Source organism: Hylobates moloch, unplaced genomic scaffold (genome assembly GCF_009828535.3).
Source record: "Hylobates moloch isolate HMO894 unplaced genomic scaffold, HMol_V3 SCAFFOLD_33, whole genome shotgun sequence".
Lineage (NCBI taxonomy): Eukaryota > Metazoa > Chordata > Mammalia > Primates > Hylobatidae > Hylobates > Hylobates moloch.
In genome coordinates, this window is record NW_026652308.1 from 2,755,386 (window position 1) to 2,772,490 (window position 17,105).

The following is a 17,105-nucleotide window of genomic DNA, read 5'->3' on the forward strand; positions in this document are numbered from 1 at the left end:
TAGCTGGGATTACAGACATGGGCCACCACGGCCGGCTAATTTTTGTATTTTAGTAGAGATGGGGTTTCGCTAGGTGCGGTGGCTCACACCTGTAATCCCAGCACTTTGGGAGGCTGAGGCGGGTGGATCACGAGGTCAGGAGATTGAGACCATCCTGGCTAACATGGTGAAACCCCGTCTCTACTAAAAATACAAAAAATTAGCCGGGCGTGGTGGCGGGTGCCTGTAGTCCCAGCTACTCGGGAGGCTGAGGCAGGAGAATGGTGTGAAGCCGGGAGGCGGAGCTTTCAGTGAGCCAAGATCTCGCCACTGCACTCCAGACTGGGAGAGAAAGCAAGTCTCTGTCTCAAAAAAAAAAAAGAGATGGGGTTTCACCCTGTTGGCCAGGCTGGTCTCAAACTCCTGCCCTTAAGTGATCCACCTGCCTCAGCCTCCTAAAGTGCTGGGATTACAGGCGTAAGCCACTTTAACTCTTGGTTTCCAGCGAAATTATGTATATTTTTACAAATGTATCTTGGTTCTCATAATAAAAAAAAAGTTTTTAGCCAAAAATCTAGCCAAAGTGGGTAGATTACCTGAGGTCAGGAGTTTGAGACCAGCCTGACATGGTGAAACCCCATCTGTACCAAAAATACAAAAATTAGCCAGGTGTGGTGGTGGGTGCCTGTAATCCCAGCTACCCAGGAGGCTGAGGCAGGAGAATCGATTGAACTCGGGAGACAGAGGTTGTAGTGAGCTGAGATCATGCCACTGCACTTCAGCCTGAGCAACAGAACGAGACTCCATCTCAAAAAAGAAAAAAGAAAAGAAAAACTAGCAACAAATAACAGATAAACGATTAATACTAAAAATATATAAAGAACATCCAGTTCCAGTGAACAAATGTTCAGGGAATATAAACACAACAGCTCACCAGAATATACAGACACTAAGTAAATTTATGAAAAAATTGTCAAATTTTTCTAATAATAACACAGAGCATCATTTCATACCTATTAAACCAAAGAGAGAAGAATATTGCGAAAATTTATAAGATAAATGACAAGCATGAAGACTGATCCACTAAAACAAATAATTTATTTAGATTTTTATTTTATTTTTTGGTAGAGACGGGGTTTTGCCATGTTGCCCAGGCTGGTCTTGAACTCCTGGGCTCAAGCAGTCCCCCACCTTGGTTTCCCAAAGTGCTGGGATCATAGGCATGAGCTACCACGCCCAGCCAGGAAATAATTTAATATTGAAAAAAGCAGGCCAGGCTCGGTGGCTCACACCTGTAATCCCAGCACTCTATGGGCAAACTGCTTGAGCCTACGAGTTCGAGATCAGCCTGGACAACATGGTGAAACCCTATCTCTACAAAAAATCAAAAGCCCATTTCTACAACAAATACAAAAATTAGCCAGGCATGGTGGCACACCCCTGTACTCCCAGCTGAGGTGGGACGATCACTTGAGCCCGGGAGGTTGGAGCTGTAGTGAGCCCTGTCTCAAAAAAAAAAAAAAAGAAAAGAAAAGAAAAGAAAAAAAAATTCCTCAAGTGTCAGGTTTAAAAAGAAAGAAAAAAGAAAAACACTTAAATTATGACTACATTAAGGCTATAGCTACCTAAGAAATCTATACAGCTAAATCTGTATAACTAATTTTATAGCTGAAATTTGGAAAGGACTCATGGAAAATAAAAATAGTTCAAGTGTTTGAAAGATAGGATTATGACTGGAATATTTTTCTTGACATTGAGAATATGTTTCAATAAAATACAGGAATTTTTAAACAAAGTAAACTCAATAGTTCCCTGTCATTCCAGAGAACAAAGTCCATATGTCATAACTCCAAGAACTTCCACTTTCTGTCTTCAACTTGTATTTTTCATTCAGCTAATATCTACAGTGACTACTCTGTGCCAGGCATCATGGTAGGCACTGAAGTACAGAGATGGGCGAGACATTATCACTGCCTTCAAGGAGCTTATAGACTAGCAGAAAATAGACATGTCAACAAATAATTACAATGCAACGAGATAAGTCTGACAATCAAGTCTTTTCTTAAAAGACTATGGCTTCCCAGATTAAGGAAAAACAGGCAAGTGATAGAGCAGCTTTTCAAAGAACACTGAATTGGATCTTGAAGGACAAGTGGAACTTTACAGACAGGACTGAGGCTGTGAAGAAGAGTAGTCTATGAACTACTGGTACAAAGGCTGAGGTAGAATAGTATGTGTTAGAGAAACAGAACGCTCAAAAGCCTCTGGTATTATGCTAAGGAGTTTAGATTTTATCCTACAGGTAATGGAGACCCTTAAGGGCTTTCAGCACTGAAGTCCTAGGATTATTCTACAATTATCTTGGACCTCTTTATTCTGTCCATGTTTCTCTTAGAAAAAAAAAAAACATATATATGTAAATTAAAATATATGTATATCTTTTAATTTTTAATATTTCTTGCATAAAGATACAGAAAATAGAATTACACCCATGTACCCACCAACCAAATTTAAAAAGTTCAATTCGGCCCTATTCTCTCTCTTTTAAAGGCATAAAACATTTCAGGTAGATTGACTGATGGACTCTCACTCTGTCGCCCAGGATGGAGTGCAGTGGTGCAATCTTGACTAACTGCAGCCTCCTGGGTTCAAGCGTGCCTCAGCCTCCCCAGTAGCGAGAACCACAGGCGCACACCACCATGCCCAGATAATTTTTGTATTTACTATAGAGAGGGAGTTTTGCCATGTTGGTGAGGCAAGTCTCCAACTCCTGGCCTCAGGTGATTCACCCGCCTCAGCCTCCCAAAGTGCTGGGATTATGGGTGTGAGCCACTGTGCCCGGCCTCATTTCAGATATATTTAAAATCTCACTCATGGCCGGGTGCGGTGGCTCACGCCTGTAATCCCAGCACTTTGGGAGGCTGAGGCGGGTGGATCACGAGGTCATGAGATCAAGACCATCCTGGCTAACATGGTGAAACCCCGTCTCTACTAAAAATACAAAAAATTAGCTGGGCATGGTGGCGGGCGCCTGTAGTCCCACCTACTTGGCAGGCTGAGGCAGGAGAATGGCATGAACCCGGGAGGTGGAGCTTGCAGTGAGCCAAGATCGCACCACTGCACTCCAGCCCGGGTGACAGAGCAAGACTCCATCTCGAAAAAAAAAAAAAATCTCACTCATTCCAGGAATGACTATGAAAAAGGAAAAACAGATAAAAATTTAAAAATCAAAACAAATAAACTATCACTCATTCCCGTTACCTTTTTCTCTTCCCTTCCTGCTTATAGGTAATACCAACTGTCCTAACGTGGATGTGTAGAATTTCCCAGCATGTTGTTTTACTGCACATCTAACACTATGGTCTTTTTCTAATTTTTTAACTCTTAGTTTCCACAGTAAAATGAAGGAAATAACTACTTCTCCAGGTTACTGATAGGACTGTAATCTATACGTATAAGGTACCTATCATGGTGAGTGGCACTGAAAGTGACACAGGACCCAGAAATTTCATTTCCTCCCAGTAGATTATAGCTACTTTCTGACAGTATAAGCAGCCCAGCTAACAAAATGTTGATTCAATTAATTCTATTTACTATTCCCCAAACAGAATACTTTTGCCTACCCCCTTCTTCACCTTCTGATCTCTCATGCAGTCTCTCGAATTCCTGTCCCTTAATCTTGACAGTGGCACACAAGTGTTATTTATCTGCATGGGTGGCACAAGGAGCTGTCAGTCACCTGCTCCATCTCACGCCATGAGGTACCTAAAGTTCTGTGTGACCTAAGGACAGGTGAGGGGTATTGGAGAAAGCCTAATGTTGTGGGACGTGCTTTAAAATCAGGCGCTCTTAGTTCAAATCCTGTATCTCTAGCACTTAATCACCAAATGCTCTTTCTGTACAGAGACAACCTCTTTGTGCTTCAGATTTCTCCATGTCTAAAATGGGGACAATTTCATCCGATTCTCTGGGTAATGATAACAGAACCCTTACTGTGTATTATGTAACAGGTAGTCTTCGAAGCATTTATTATTGCATATATTAAGTCGTTTAATCCTAACAAAAACGCCAGGAAGTAGAAGAGACCATTTCCCCCATATGACAGACGAAAACTAAGACACTTAGTGTTTCAGTAACGTGCAGTAGACACCGAGCTCAATGTGAAAGAGCCAGAATTCGAACCCAAGCAATCTGATGCAGTATTCTTAACCACTTCGCTTTGCTGGGATATCGTAAAGCTACAGTTGTAAGATCACGGGTGCCAGGAACATGGCACACAGTAGACACTCAAAAACAAGAGTAGCCCAGCTCGTGATTATGGAAAACCACAGAAAAAGTACAAAGTGTTTTCGTTGTTCCTCAGGAGGGACACGGAGGTAGTAGTGCCAGAGGCCTGGGCTGGGATTACTCTGTGCAGGGCATCATGTTAGGCACTGGAGTACATGGTCAAGAACATGCCGGGTCCTAGCCCATGCTTGGCCTCCGACGCCCCAAGAGACCTTGGCAGAGTTCGCCCCCGCCCCGGGCCTCTGTTTCCCCATTTGGGAACGTATTTATGTATCTGCTGTCCTCCCAGGATGTTGGCCAGACTAGAGGACTCAGCGGGCCGAGGCGAACCAGTGCAGGAAACGGAAGAACCCGAGCGGCCTCCAGCTCCGGGCCGGGCCGCCAGAGCAAGGCTAGATCAATGCGGACCGACCTGTAGTTACGCGCGCGGCACTCACCTCGCACGCAGACTCCTAGCGGACGGAACCAGGATCCAAACTTCCCGCGCCGCGACCACGGCCGCCGCGCCGAGCGCTGGCTCACTTCGCGCCGGAAGCCTGCCTATTCCGATTGGCTGCTTCCTGGGGAAGCCAACCAATACTGTCGCACTCCGACATCTGTTCCCGCCCCCTCAGGCTGCTGGGGCGGGGTCGCCGTAGAGCGCCGGGAGGGACACGTATCTCCAAAGCCCAATCAGAGTCCGGACGGGAGGGTCAGGTGACTACGGTTACATCTCGGGCTTCCGGCGCTAGTTGGGTCTTTGTGTTTGGCGTTTTAGAGTCGGTGAAGGCTTTAAAGGAAGTAGGTAGCTGGAACCCGGCTGTGGCGGGGTTGAAAAGCCCGGACGTTTGAGAGCTGAGACTTGCCAGTTCCCACAGGCCAAGCCAGGCGTCTGGACCCCGTTCTCTTGGCTCCGACGGTGTGTCTCTGCGATGTTTTGGCGGTCTCTCCTCTCCATCCCCTTAATAATACTGGTCTCTGTTTCACCCGTACCCCTCTACACGAGCAGGTGCAAATTGTCATTGAACCGGGAAAGTGGGCCACACTCATATGCCTCCATGGACACGTGAGAAGCCATGCTTCTGTTTCAGCCTATTGCTGACACGCGGGAATGTGGGCCCTGTGATGCCAGATTTTACTTTCTTTCCTTTCTTCCTCTCTTCTCCCCTCTCTACTTCCTTCCCTCTCTCCTTCCCTCCCGCCCTCCCTCCTCTTTGTGTGTGTGATAAAATCTATGTAACATAAAATTCGCCATTTTTAAGTGTACAGTTCAGTGGCATTAAGTACATTCACATTGTTGTGAAACCATCACCACTATCCATCTCCAGAACTTTTTCATTATCCCAAATAGAAAATCTGCCTATTACACAATAACTCCCCATTACCCGTTTCTCACAACCCCTGATAGCGGATATTGCGCTTTCTATCTGTAAATGCTAGGTACCGCATATAAATTGAATCATACAATAATTGCTCTTTTCTGATTGGCTTATTTCAGTTAGCATAATGTCTTCAAGGAGCATCTATGTTGTAGCATGTATCAGAATTTCTTCCTTCTTGAGGCTAAATAATATTCCATTATACATGTATACCACATTTTGTTTATCCATTCATCCATATAAATGGATGCTTGGTTATTCCCACCTTTTGGCTATTGTGAATAATGCTGCTATGAACTTTGGTATACAAATAATCATTCTCCACATAATACGCAGAAAGAGTTTTCTAAAATGTAAAAATCTGTTCAAGTTACCTCCCTCCCGAAAATCTTCTATGGTAAATTGAAACCAAAATATGATACTATTTTTTTTTTTTTTTTGAGACGGAGTCTCGCTCTGTCGCCCAGGCTGGAGTGCAGTGGCGCAATCTCGGCTCACTGCAAGCTCCGCCTCCCGGGTTCACGCCATTCTCCTGCCTCAGCCTCTCCGAATAGCTGGGACTACAGGCGCCCGCCACCACGCCCAGCTAATTTTTTGTATTTTTAGTAGAGACGGGGTTTCACCGTGGTCTCGATCTCCTGACCTCGTGATCCGCCACTCCATAGAATAGCTGAAATGAAAAGACTGACAATTCCCTTAGTTGCAAAGAGGCAGAAATGGGACTCTCATACAGTGTTGATGGGAGTGTAAAATGGTACAACCACTTTGGAAACATCAGTCTCTACCGAAATTAAATTTACCCCTACCCTATACTCCAGAAATCCCATTTCTAGATATCTACCCCCAAAAATGAATGCCTTTGTTCACCAAAAGACTCATAGCAGCTTTATTCATAATAGCCAAAGGGAAAAAACTCAGATGTCCACCAACAGATGAATAAATTGCGGCTTATTCATATAACTGTATACTACTGTTGAAGAATAATTTTAATATCAAATATAATACAGATATAAATGTTAGAGATTTTATTTAACTCATTAATGAATGAGATATCCAGAAAGATTACAACTGCTTCAATGGAAAATTCAAAGTACCACACACATAGTCAAATGAGGAATAATGAAATAACTACAAATATATACAAAAACTGGCAGAACTGATCAAATCCACAGCTCAGTAATCAATTGCATTCTACTGAAAACAATTTGCATTTTTTTTTTTTTTTTTTTTTGAGTTGGAGTCTCACTCAGCCGCCCAGGCTGGAGTGCAGTGGCGCGAGCTTGGCTCACCGCAACCACCATCTCTCAGGTTCAACAGAGTCTCCCGTCTCAGTCTCCCGAGTAGCTGGGATTACAGGCACCCGCCATCATGCCCAGCTAGCTTTTTGTATTTTAGTAGAGACAGGGTTTCACCATGTTGGCTAGGCTGGTCTCGAACTCCTGACCTCAGGTGATCCGCCCGTCTCGGCCTCCCAAAGTGCTAGGATTACAGGTGAGCCACCGTGCCCGGCCACAATTTGCATTTCTATAGACAAGAAGCATCTATAGTTTGTAAAAACTCCGAGTTATTCTGTAGCTCAAAGACAGTGAAAGGTTTAGAATCCTCATAGAATCAGACATCCTAGAAAGGTAAGCTGGACAGCTGGGCACCTTATTTTTCAGTGACACCCAGTAATCATTTTTTTGTTGTTTGTCTTTAGATGGAGTCTTGCTCTGTCACCCAGACTGGAGTACAGTGGCGTGATCTCAGCTCACTGCAACCTCCACTTCCCGGGTTCAAGTGATTCTCCTGCCCCAGCTTCCCAAACAGCTGGGACTACAGGTACATGCCACCACGCCTGGCTAATTTCTTGTATTTTTAGTAGAAATAGGGTTTTGCCATGTTGCCCAGGCTGGTCGCAAACTCCTGGCCTTAGGCGATCTGCCAGTCTCAGCCTCCAAAAGTGCTGGGATTACAGCCGTGAGCCGCCTTGCCTGGCCAAGGTATGTATTTAAGATTAAGATGAGTGCACAAGCCTTTCACCACTCTACGCTAACATCCACAGAATCCTTCCAGGTGGGAGGTAAAGGTTGCAGTGAGCTGAGATCACACCACTGCACTCCACCCTGGGCAGCAGTGAGAATCTGTCTTAAAAAAAACAAAACAAAACAAAAAAAACCACACAGAATCCTTCCAGCAGCCCCCATTTGCCTTCAAGGTGAAGACCAAACTCCGATTGAGTCCCTGCTTCCTCTCATGTGTCATCTGTCCCTCATCCCCATTTTCCTGTCATTTCCTCAAAGTGTTTTATAGTCTTTCTAGTTTCCTGGCGTTTGCCTCCAAATCATACCTCTAGTTCATCTCTCAGGTCTCAGGACAACTTCTCTGCAAGTTGTTGGAGAAGTTGGGAAGTTGGAAAGCCTTACCTAATCCTCCAAATCTGCCTGTGTATCCCTCCTAGGTTTTCCCATAACATCAGTCAGCGTTTGTATTGGTTGTGTTGATACTATTAGTGTGCCTGTCTTCCTCTACAGAATATGCTCTCCATGAGAGTGCTCTTCAAGGCCTACCACAATGGCTGGCACTAGAGAAGGGCACAAAATTGAAGAACAGTGAAGACAAAAGCAATAAGATAATTAAGGCCATGTGAGACAGCAACAATATCAGCTGAATGTCACCTTTTATTGAGTTGTGAGTATCCAACCTCTCACTTTGGGGGATACTGTTTGAGCCTAAGTAACATTAGTGGCTTTATTCATTTGGTAGATTGTTTGTATCTTTGCGTTGTCTCTATCCTGCTTTTTCCTTGGCCATTTTGCTATTAAAAATCTGCTTGATTTACTCTGCACTTTCCCGTAGAGAAGGGTAGCCTGAGGAGTTATTTAACAATGATGTGTTTTGGCCAGGCACAGTGGCTCATGCCACTTTGGGAGGCCAAGGCAGGCAGATCACGAGGTCAGGAGATCGAGACCATCGTGAAATGCCGTCTCTACTAAAAATACAAAAATTAGCCAGGTGTTATGGCGCACGCCTGTAGTCCCAGCTACTCCGGAGGCTGAGGCAGGAGAATGGCAGGAACCTGGGAGGCGGAGCTTGCAGTGAGCCGAGATCGCGCCACTGCACTCCAGCCTAGGCAACAGAGTGAGGCTCCATCTCAAAAAAAAAAAAAGTAGTATATCCATACAGTGGAATATCATTCAGCCATGAAAAGGAGTGAAGCTCTGACACATGCTACAACATTCTGAGTCAAATATGCCAGACACAAAAAAACAAATACTATCTGACTCCATTTATATGAAAGATTTTGAATAGGCAAATTCATAGAGACAGAAAGTAGATTAGAGGTTTCAGGAACTGAGAGTAGGAAGGAGGGAAGAATGAGGAATTATTGCTTACTGGGTTCGTAGTTTCCATTTGGGGGGGATGAAAAAGTTTAGAAATAGTGGCAATGGCTGTACAGCATTTTCAATGTAATTAATGCCATTGACTTCTACACATAAAAAGGTTAAAATGACAGTTTATTTCATACATATTTTACCGCACACAAAAAAAGCAGTTGCTGTGGAAAAAAAAAAACACACACAACATATTTTACACACATACACAAGCTCCAATCAAAACAGAAATAGATTTTCAGTTTTTCTTAAAAAAGAGGAAAGAAGAAAGGGAGGGAGGGTGGGAGGGAAGGAGAGAAGGAGGGAAGGAAGGAGAGAGGGAAGAAGAGAGGAAAGTATGAAAGAAAAGAAGGATCTAGCAGCATCACAGGGCCCACATTCCCTCAAGCGAACAATAGGCTGAAACAAGTGTGGCTTCTCACGTGTCCCTGGAGGCATCTGAGTTTGTTTCATGTTTCCCCCATCAATGACAATTTGCACCTGCTTGTGTAGAGAGGTACCTATGGAACAGAGGTCAGCATTAATAAGGGGGTGGAGAGGAGAGACTGCCAAAGCCTTGCAGAGACAGAAAAAAAAAGTGTGGTTTTCCAGGACTGAAAACTCAGTCGCAGCAGCCCCTCTCTCAGTTATACCTGTAGGATTTTAATTTATAGAGGTGACTGACTGATGACAGACTAGTGGCTTTGAAGGAATAATTTATCCACATTTCCTGAGAGGAGGGGCACACCACGCCATGCAGGGCCACATGGAGAAGAAGCACCAGCTTTGGTCAGGAGGCAGAAGGGAGTGAAGGGAAAGCTTAAACCAGAACCTTTATTAGCATTTCAGCAGGAAAGGCAAGGCAGTGCAGGGAAAGTTTGGGACTGGCTGATTTGAATAATTCTGGTGGGTTTTGGAGATTAGTGGTGTCTCTAGGGGTTCTGTAGTACCTAGCCTTGGGTTAATTTAGGGCAGGGGAAATATTGGCTTTGTGTTAGAAAAAGGGGGTAGTTAGAGCTATGGACTTGGGACTAGTTGGAGGGTTTGTAATATAATTTTTGGGGCGCCCACAAAAACAAGATCATAGGAAAGATGTAAACAACTTTGGCTGTTTGTTTGGTCCTGTATGGCCTGAGCCACAGATGGGTTTGGCATAATAGCAGCTTCCTGGCATGAAAGAGCCAAAAAAAAAAGAAGACATCAAAAACACTACCTTTTGCAGTAGACACCTGTAGTCTTTGCCTGGGGAAAATCATCCACTTACAGCACCCTGACACGGCTTTGGAGAGCCACTTTTCTCAATTCAGCCAGGAAACTCATGCCAATGTGGGACTGACTTCTCAAGCCTGGAACGCCAGGGGTGGCCCTGCCACTTCAGCCTGGCCAATCAGTATATCTTACTAGCTTGGCCTGATGACTCCAGCTGGGCCAGTGAGAGCCCTCCCCAGGACTTTGGCTAGAATCTACTGGGAATGTGGTAATAGGTGTGCCCTTTCTGTTGGAGTTCCCAAACTGTTAAGATGTCATCCTGGATGTGGGACTAGGAGGGGAGCCTGCCTGAGGATGAAGCCACCGAGAGGAGAGTGCAGGCAAGAGAAGGAGAGAAGCTGGGTTTTGGTGGAATTAATTGTCTGAGGCCCTGGATCCTGCTGTACTGGCAGCCACGTCCTGGACTTTGCAGTCATATAAGCCAATTAATTCCCATTTATACTTAAAAAAAAAAAAGGCAAACTGCAAAACAGTAGCCATAGGATGCTATGTTTATGTAAAGAACAGGGGAAAATGATTCGGATATGTGTCAGCTAGCATATTCATTTAAACTTTTCTAATAAATAAGAAGCTAATAATCATGAATACCTGTTGGGAGTGGGAGCTGGGTAGATGGAGGAATGAGTCATAGAAATACTTTATAGAAATACTTTACTGTGGCCGGGCGCGATGGCTCACGCCTGTAATCCCAACATTTGGGAGGCCAGCGGATCACTTGAGGCCAGGAGTTTGAGACCAGTCTGGCCAACATGACAAAACCTCGTCTCTACTAAAAATACAAAATTTAGCTGGGCATGGTGGCATGCGCCTCTAGTCCCAGCTAGTCAGGAGGCTGAGGTGGGAGAGTTGCTTGAACCCAGGAGGCAGAGGTTGCAGTGAGCCAAGATGGTGTCATTGCACTCCAGCTTGGGCGACAGCGAGACTCTGTCTCAAAAAAAAAAAAGAAATACTTCACTGTATACCCTCTCATATTTTTTGACATTTGAACATGTGAGAATGTTACCTATCAATAATATTAAATACAGACATTTTATTTTTATTTTTTGTAGAGACAGAGTCTTGCTGTTGGCCAGGTTGGTCTTGAACTCCTGGCCTCAAGCAATCCTCCTGACTCAGCCTCCCCAAGTGCTGGGATTACAAGTGTGAGCCACCATGCCCAGCCCAGACTTTTAAAAATACAAAAAACAGCCAGGCGCGGTGGCTCAAGCCTGTAATCCCAGCACTTTGGGAGGCCGAGGCGGGCGGATCACGAGGTCAGGAGATCGAGACCACCCTGGCTAACACGGTGAAACCCCGTCTCTACTAAAAATACAAAAAATTAGCCGGGCGTGTTGGCGGGCACCTATAGTCCCAGCTACTCGGGAGGCTGAGGCAGGAGAATGGCGTGAACCCGGGAGGCGGAGCTTGCAGTGAGCCGAGATCGCACCACTGCACTCCAGCCTGGGGGACAGAGCAAGACTCCGTCTCAAAAATAAAAATAAAAATAAACATACAAAAAACTCGAGATTTATTTTATAAAGCCCTTAGGAAGAACAAATCCTATTATAGCAAATACATTGAATTTTCAATGTATTGTGCTAGTAAGATATTTACACTCCTAACCACTCAGGAGCAAAGTAAACAAAGAACACTGTTGAGAGACCAGGTAGGTGGAGAAAGATCTTAATTAAACTTAAAGTTATACATAGTCTGCCTTTTGTTATGTTTTCTAAGAATATGTTAGAAGCAGTCTGAGATATTCAGTGGTAAGAACGACGCTCTTCCGAGAATATATGTTGTTATTCACAAGGCACTTCTGCTTCCAAGTAGGATGTAGTAGGTATCAGTAGGTTGTCACTCCTGCTACAACAACCAGAAAAACAAAAATGCACACATACAAAAAAAGGATAAATTATACAAATCACACACACATATGTATATATTTATAGACAGTCTCACTCTGTCACCTAGGCTGGAGTGCAGTGGCGCCATCTCAGCTCACTGCAACCTCTGCCTCCTGAGTTCAAGTGACTCTCCCACCTCAGCCTCCCGACTAGCTGCGACTACAGGTGTGTGCCACCATGCCCAGCTAAATTTCGTATTTTTCGTAGAGATGGGGTTTCACCATGTTGGCCAGGCTGGTCTCGAACTGCCTTGGCCTCCCAAAGTTCTGGGATTACAGGTGTGAGCCACTGCGCCCGGCCCAAATCCTATTTTTAAAGATATAAGAACATCAGAGAGCAGTGGGATCAGAGAAAGAAGAGCCCATTGCTAGGTGAGCTGGGATTGCTGGTCATTTTTCTCGCTGGGTGCATTTGTCAAAGCCGAAGATTGAGTGTGGTTTACACTGAACTTCTGATGGCCTCTCAGGCTATTGTTATAGATTAGAACCTGTAGGAGCCTAGATAAGAGGCTTTTTTTTTTTCCCATGGGATATTTGCTGAGTGCTGGGGTAGACTGGGGGACAAGAGCTGCTAAGCTCGAGACCTAGGCTGGAAAGGCAGAGTAAGATCTGCAGTCCCTTATTGTTTGGAATATGGAGTCCCTCTGAAGGGAGGGGCCTGCAAAAAATACATGACAGGTCTCACTCTCAAGATAATTAAAAACAGAGGTGGACCACATCTAAGTAAAGCTGTAACTCTTCCGAAATCAGCTCAATTTCTGATTGGATAGAATTATCATTCTTTTGAGCTACATGGGCTAACAGAAAATAGAGTCAACCATTCAGAGAAAAATATCATTAACTTCGACCTTTAAGGTTATTTTATACACAATATTTGGCATACAATAAAAAAGTATTAGTCGGCAGGGCACAGTGGCTCACACCTGTAATCCCAGCACTTTGGGAGGCTGAGGCAGGTGGATCACTTGAGGTCAGAAGTTTGAGACCACCCTGGGAAACATAGTGAAACCCCATCTCTAATAAAAATACAAGAATTAGTCAGGCGTGGTGGTGCATGCCTGTATTCCCAGCTACTCAGGAGGCTGAGGCAGAAGAATCACTTGAACCCAGGAGGTGGAGTTTGCAGTGAGCGGAGATAGCGCCACTGCACTCCAGCCTGGGTGACAGAGCGAGACTCTGTCTCAAAAAAAAGGAAAGAAAATGTCTGTACAGAAAGATAAAATAGAAAGAACAATGTTAACTACGAAGTTCTTGTTTAATGTCTCCCTAAAATACAATATTTAGCCGAGAAGATTATTTACATAATCTTAGCATGTTTGTTGTAGAAAATAAAAGGGAATTTTGTTTATTTAAATTATAAATAAACTCATTTTGTAATCATATTATATAAATTCCTGTTAGAATCTTGGATCTAGTTTTTTCTTCACAGATTGCAAGTAACATAAAATAAAGCTTCCACCAGATTTGAATCTAAATCCCACACTCATTTTACAATTCTGAATTTTGGTTTCTACATTTGTAAAATAGAAATAGTAATACATGTCTCATAAGTTTAGTATGAAGATTAAGTGACGTAAGGCCCTTGGTATAATGCCTGGTACAGAGTAAATATACATTATTATTGCTGTTATTACTTTTGGAGACAGGGTCTCATTCTGTTGCCCAGGCTGGAGTGCAGTGGTACAATCGTGGCTCACAGTAGTCTTGAACTCCTAGGCTCAAGTGATCCTCCTGCCTCAGCCTCTTGTTTAGCTGGGAATACAAGCACATGCCTCCATGTCCAGCTAATTTAAAAGAATTGTTTTTCCAGAGACAGGTTCTCACTATGTTGCCAGGGCTGGTTTTGAACTCCTGGCCTCAAGCGATCCTCCTGCCTTGGCCTCCCAAAGTGCTGGGTTTATAGATGTGAGCCACTGCACCCAGCTATGAAAAATTATTAATTTTTCCTCAGGCATGCATATCTACCATGTTACAGGAATCATCACAGGGAGTGTGAGGGAATAGACTCCCGTTAAATGAGATGAGATTAAATGAGACAGTGGATGTAACTCTCTCAGTAAAGTCCTTGTGAATGGTGACCTTTATTATTATAATAACATAATCTCAGTCTGCCAAATCAGATGTGCAACAAACTGTTTTAATGTAACAACTTCACTTGTGTTTTGAGTTCCCAGTCTGCTAGATAACAGCAAATTAATCTTAGATATGTGAGGTTTATTTGTTTGTTTGTAGAGGTCTCACTGTGTTGCCCAGGCAGGTCTCAAATTCCTGGCCTGAAGCTGTCCTCCCGCCTCAGCCTCCCAAAGGGTTGGGATGACAGGCGTAAGCCACCATGCCCGGCCCAAAGTTTGGAGTTTTCTTTCCTTCCTGCTGGATGGTGCGTGGGTTCTAGGGTCTTACCTTGTGCCAAGGTGTGAGTTGGAGGGCAGTTGTTCCTTATAATCATCTTTTCTGATAGGTCACACAGAAGTGGCCTGTTCTTGTGCCTATGCCTTCTTCAAGTCTGGGGCATCCTCCCTCCACTTCTATTTACAGCCTGGGGGCCATGGGAATCTTTCTGTTGCTTCAGTGTCAAACAAGGGCATGGACATTTTAGAGTGCCTGTGGCGCTGCCAACCAAAACACCCTATACACAGTGCCATCTCTGGGGTCCTGCTGTTCCCTGGCATGCAGCCCAGGAATCAGGGCCTCAGGCCTTTCTTTTTTGGAGCCACCTTGTCACTGCTCTCTCATATCAGTGCCTCACTTCTGTCTCCCCCTGCTTAAGGGGCTTTTAATCTGGTCTCCCTAAAGAACTTTACCTATTATTACCTATTATTAAGAATAGGTTTAGTTTCTTTCAGAAACTATTGTTTTGGAGTGTTTTCCACTTTTGTTACCATTTCATCTCTCATCTGAGCCAATAGACATATAGATTGCTTAAATGGCTGAAGATGGGGGGAAGGGAGGATACTAGAAGAAAATAAAAACAAGGCCGGCGCAGTGGCTCATGGCTGTACTCTTGGCACTTTGGGAGCCCAAGGCAGGCAGATCACTTGAGCCCAGGAGTTCAAGACCAGCTGGGAAAACATAGGGAGACCCTGTCTCTACAAAAAATAAAAAATTAGCCAGGCATGGTGGTGTGCACCTGTTAGTCCCAGCTACTCCGGAGGCTGAGGTCGGAGGATTGCTTGAGCCCAGGAGGTCAAGGCTGTGGTGAGCCGAGATCATGCCACTGCACTCTAGCCTGGGCCACAGAGCAAGACCCCGTCTCAAAAAGGGAAAAGAAAGAAAGAAAGAAAAGAAAAACATACCAAGTAAGGGTTCCAACCATAATATAATTTTTTTCTTTTTTTTTTTTTTCTTTTTGAGACAGCGTCTCACTCTGTTGGCCAGGCTGGAGTTCAGTGGTGCCATCTCGACTTACTGCAGCCTTGACCTCCTGGGTTCAAGTGATCCTTCCACTTCAGCCTCCCAAGTAGCTGGGACCACAGGCATGTGCCACCACGCCCAGCTAAGTTTTGTATTTTTTGTAGAGACGGGCTTTCACCATGTTGCGCAGGCTGGTCCTGAGCTCCTGGTCTCAAGCAATCCTCCTGCCTTAGCCTCCCAAAGTGCTGGGATTACAGATGTGAGCCATCAGGCCCAGCCTATAATGGAATTCTTATTATCAGATTAGCCTTTCTGCCTTAAACAACCATGAAACTGCCCAAAAGCTATGAGCAACCATTTTCAAACAGTAGACAACAGGCAGTGCATGACAGTAATCCCCGAGATCACTGATGAGATGTTTCCCACAATTTGTCTGTCTCTCTGCTGGGGACAGCTTTCCAATTGCAGCATAGCAAGCTGAGTAGAGCATACCATGGCAGAGTAGGGATGCCCTGCTGTGTCGAGAAGAGATCAGAGTGAAGGGCTGCCGAAACCAATGCAGTCCATAAGTCATGGCCCCGGAGAGAATGGAGCTGCTTATGTGGGAGGCAGAGATCCACACCACGGCTTTCTCGTGAGTTCTTGGCTGAAAACTGGGATATACATGTGTAGGGAAGACTACCTGAGGGTTACCAGAGAGAGGCTGCTACCCAGTTGAGAGCAAAACAGATAATAGAGATCAGGCAGATAACAGAATCCAGAGCCTCTACAATGTATCATCCAGTGTCCTTTACACAATCTATAATTCCTAAACGTACAAGGAAACAGAAAAATATGACCCATTGCAAAAACAACAATCAATAGAAGCTGACCGCAAAGTGGTCCAGATGCTGGACTTAGCAAAGACTTTAAGGAAATTATTATATGTTCAAAATTCTAAAGGAAAATATGTTTAAAGAATTAGGCCAGGCGCGGTGGCTCAAGCCTCTAATCCCAGCACTTTGGGAGGCCGAGGTGGGTGGATCACCTGAGGTCAGGAGTTCGAGACCAGCCTGACCAGCATGGTGAAACCCCATCTCAACTAAAAATACAAAAAATTAGCCAGGTGTGTTGGTGTGTGCCTGTAATCCCAGCTACTCGGGAGGCTGAGGCAGTAGAATCTCTTGAACCCGGGAGGCGGAGGTTGCAGTGAGCCGAGATCGTGCCATTGTACTCCAACTTGGGCAACAAGAGTGAAATTCTGTCTAAAAAAAAAAAAGGAAAATATGTTTAAATAATTAAAGGAAAATACGGTCTTTTTTTTCTTTTTTTAAGAGACGGGGTCTCACTACATTGCCTAGGCTGAACTTGAACTCCTGGGCTCAAGAGATCCTCCTGCTTCAGCCTCCCAAGTAGCTGAGACTGCAGGCATGCGCCCCCACACCCAGCAGGAAAGGTCTTTTCTTTTGAGGCAGGTTCTAACTCTGACACCCAGGCTGGAGTACAAGTGGCATGATCTTGGTTCACTGCAGCCTCAACCTCCAGGGCTCAAGTGATCCTCCCACCTCAGCCTCCCAAGTAGCTGGGACTACAGGTGCGCACCACCATGCCCAGCTAATTTTTGGATTTTTTTTTTTTTTTTTTTTT

General features: G+C 44.6%; 1 protein-coding gene and 1 long non-coding RNA gene across 3 annotated transcripts in view; one reads left to right on the forward strand and one right to left on the reverse strand.

The window, feature by feature from the left end:
- Positions 1–4,782, reverse strand: part of LOC116463316 (recQ-like DNA helicase BLM) — a 99,213-nt gene extending 94,431 nt beyond the window's left edge. For both annotated transcript variants that reach the window (XM_032146352.2, XM_058434582.1), the window contains exon 1: positions 4,704–4,782. The gene's annotated coding sequence lies outside the window, so the exon portion shown is untranslated. The remainder of the gene's footprint in view (positions 1–4,703) is intronic.
- Positions 4,783–5,041: 259 nt separating this feature from the next.
- Positions 5,042–17,105, forward strand: part of LOC131382499 (uncharacterized) — a 15,622-nt gene continuing 3,558 nt past the window's right edge. Inside the window, exons 1-3 of the long non-coding RNA XR_009212025.1 lie at positions 5,042–5,164; positions 7,324–7,445; positions 8,138–8,294. This is a non-coding gene — a long non-coding RNA (uncharacterized LOC131382499). The remainder of the gene's footprint in view (positions 5,165–7,323; positions 7,446–8,137; positions 8,295–17,105) is intronic.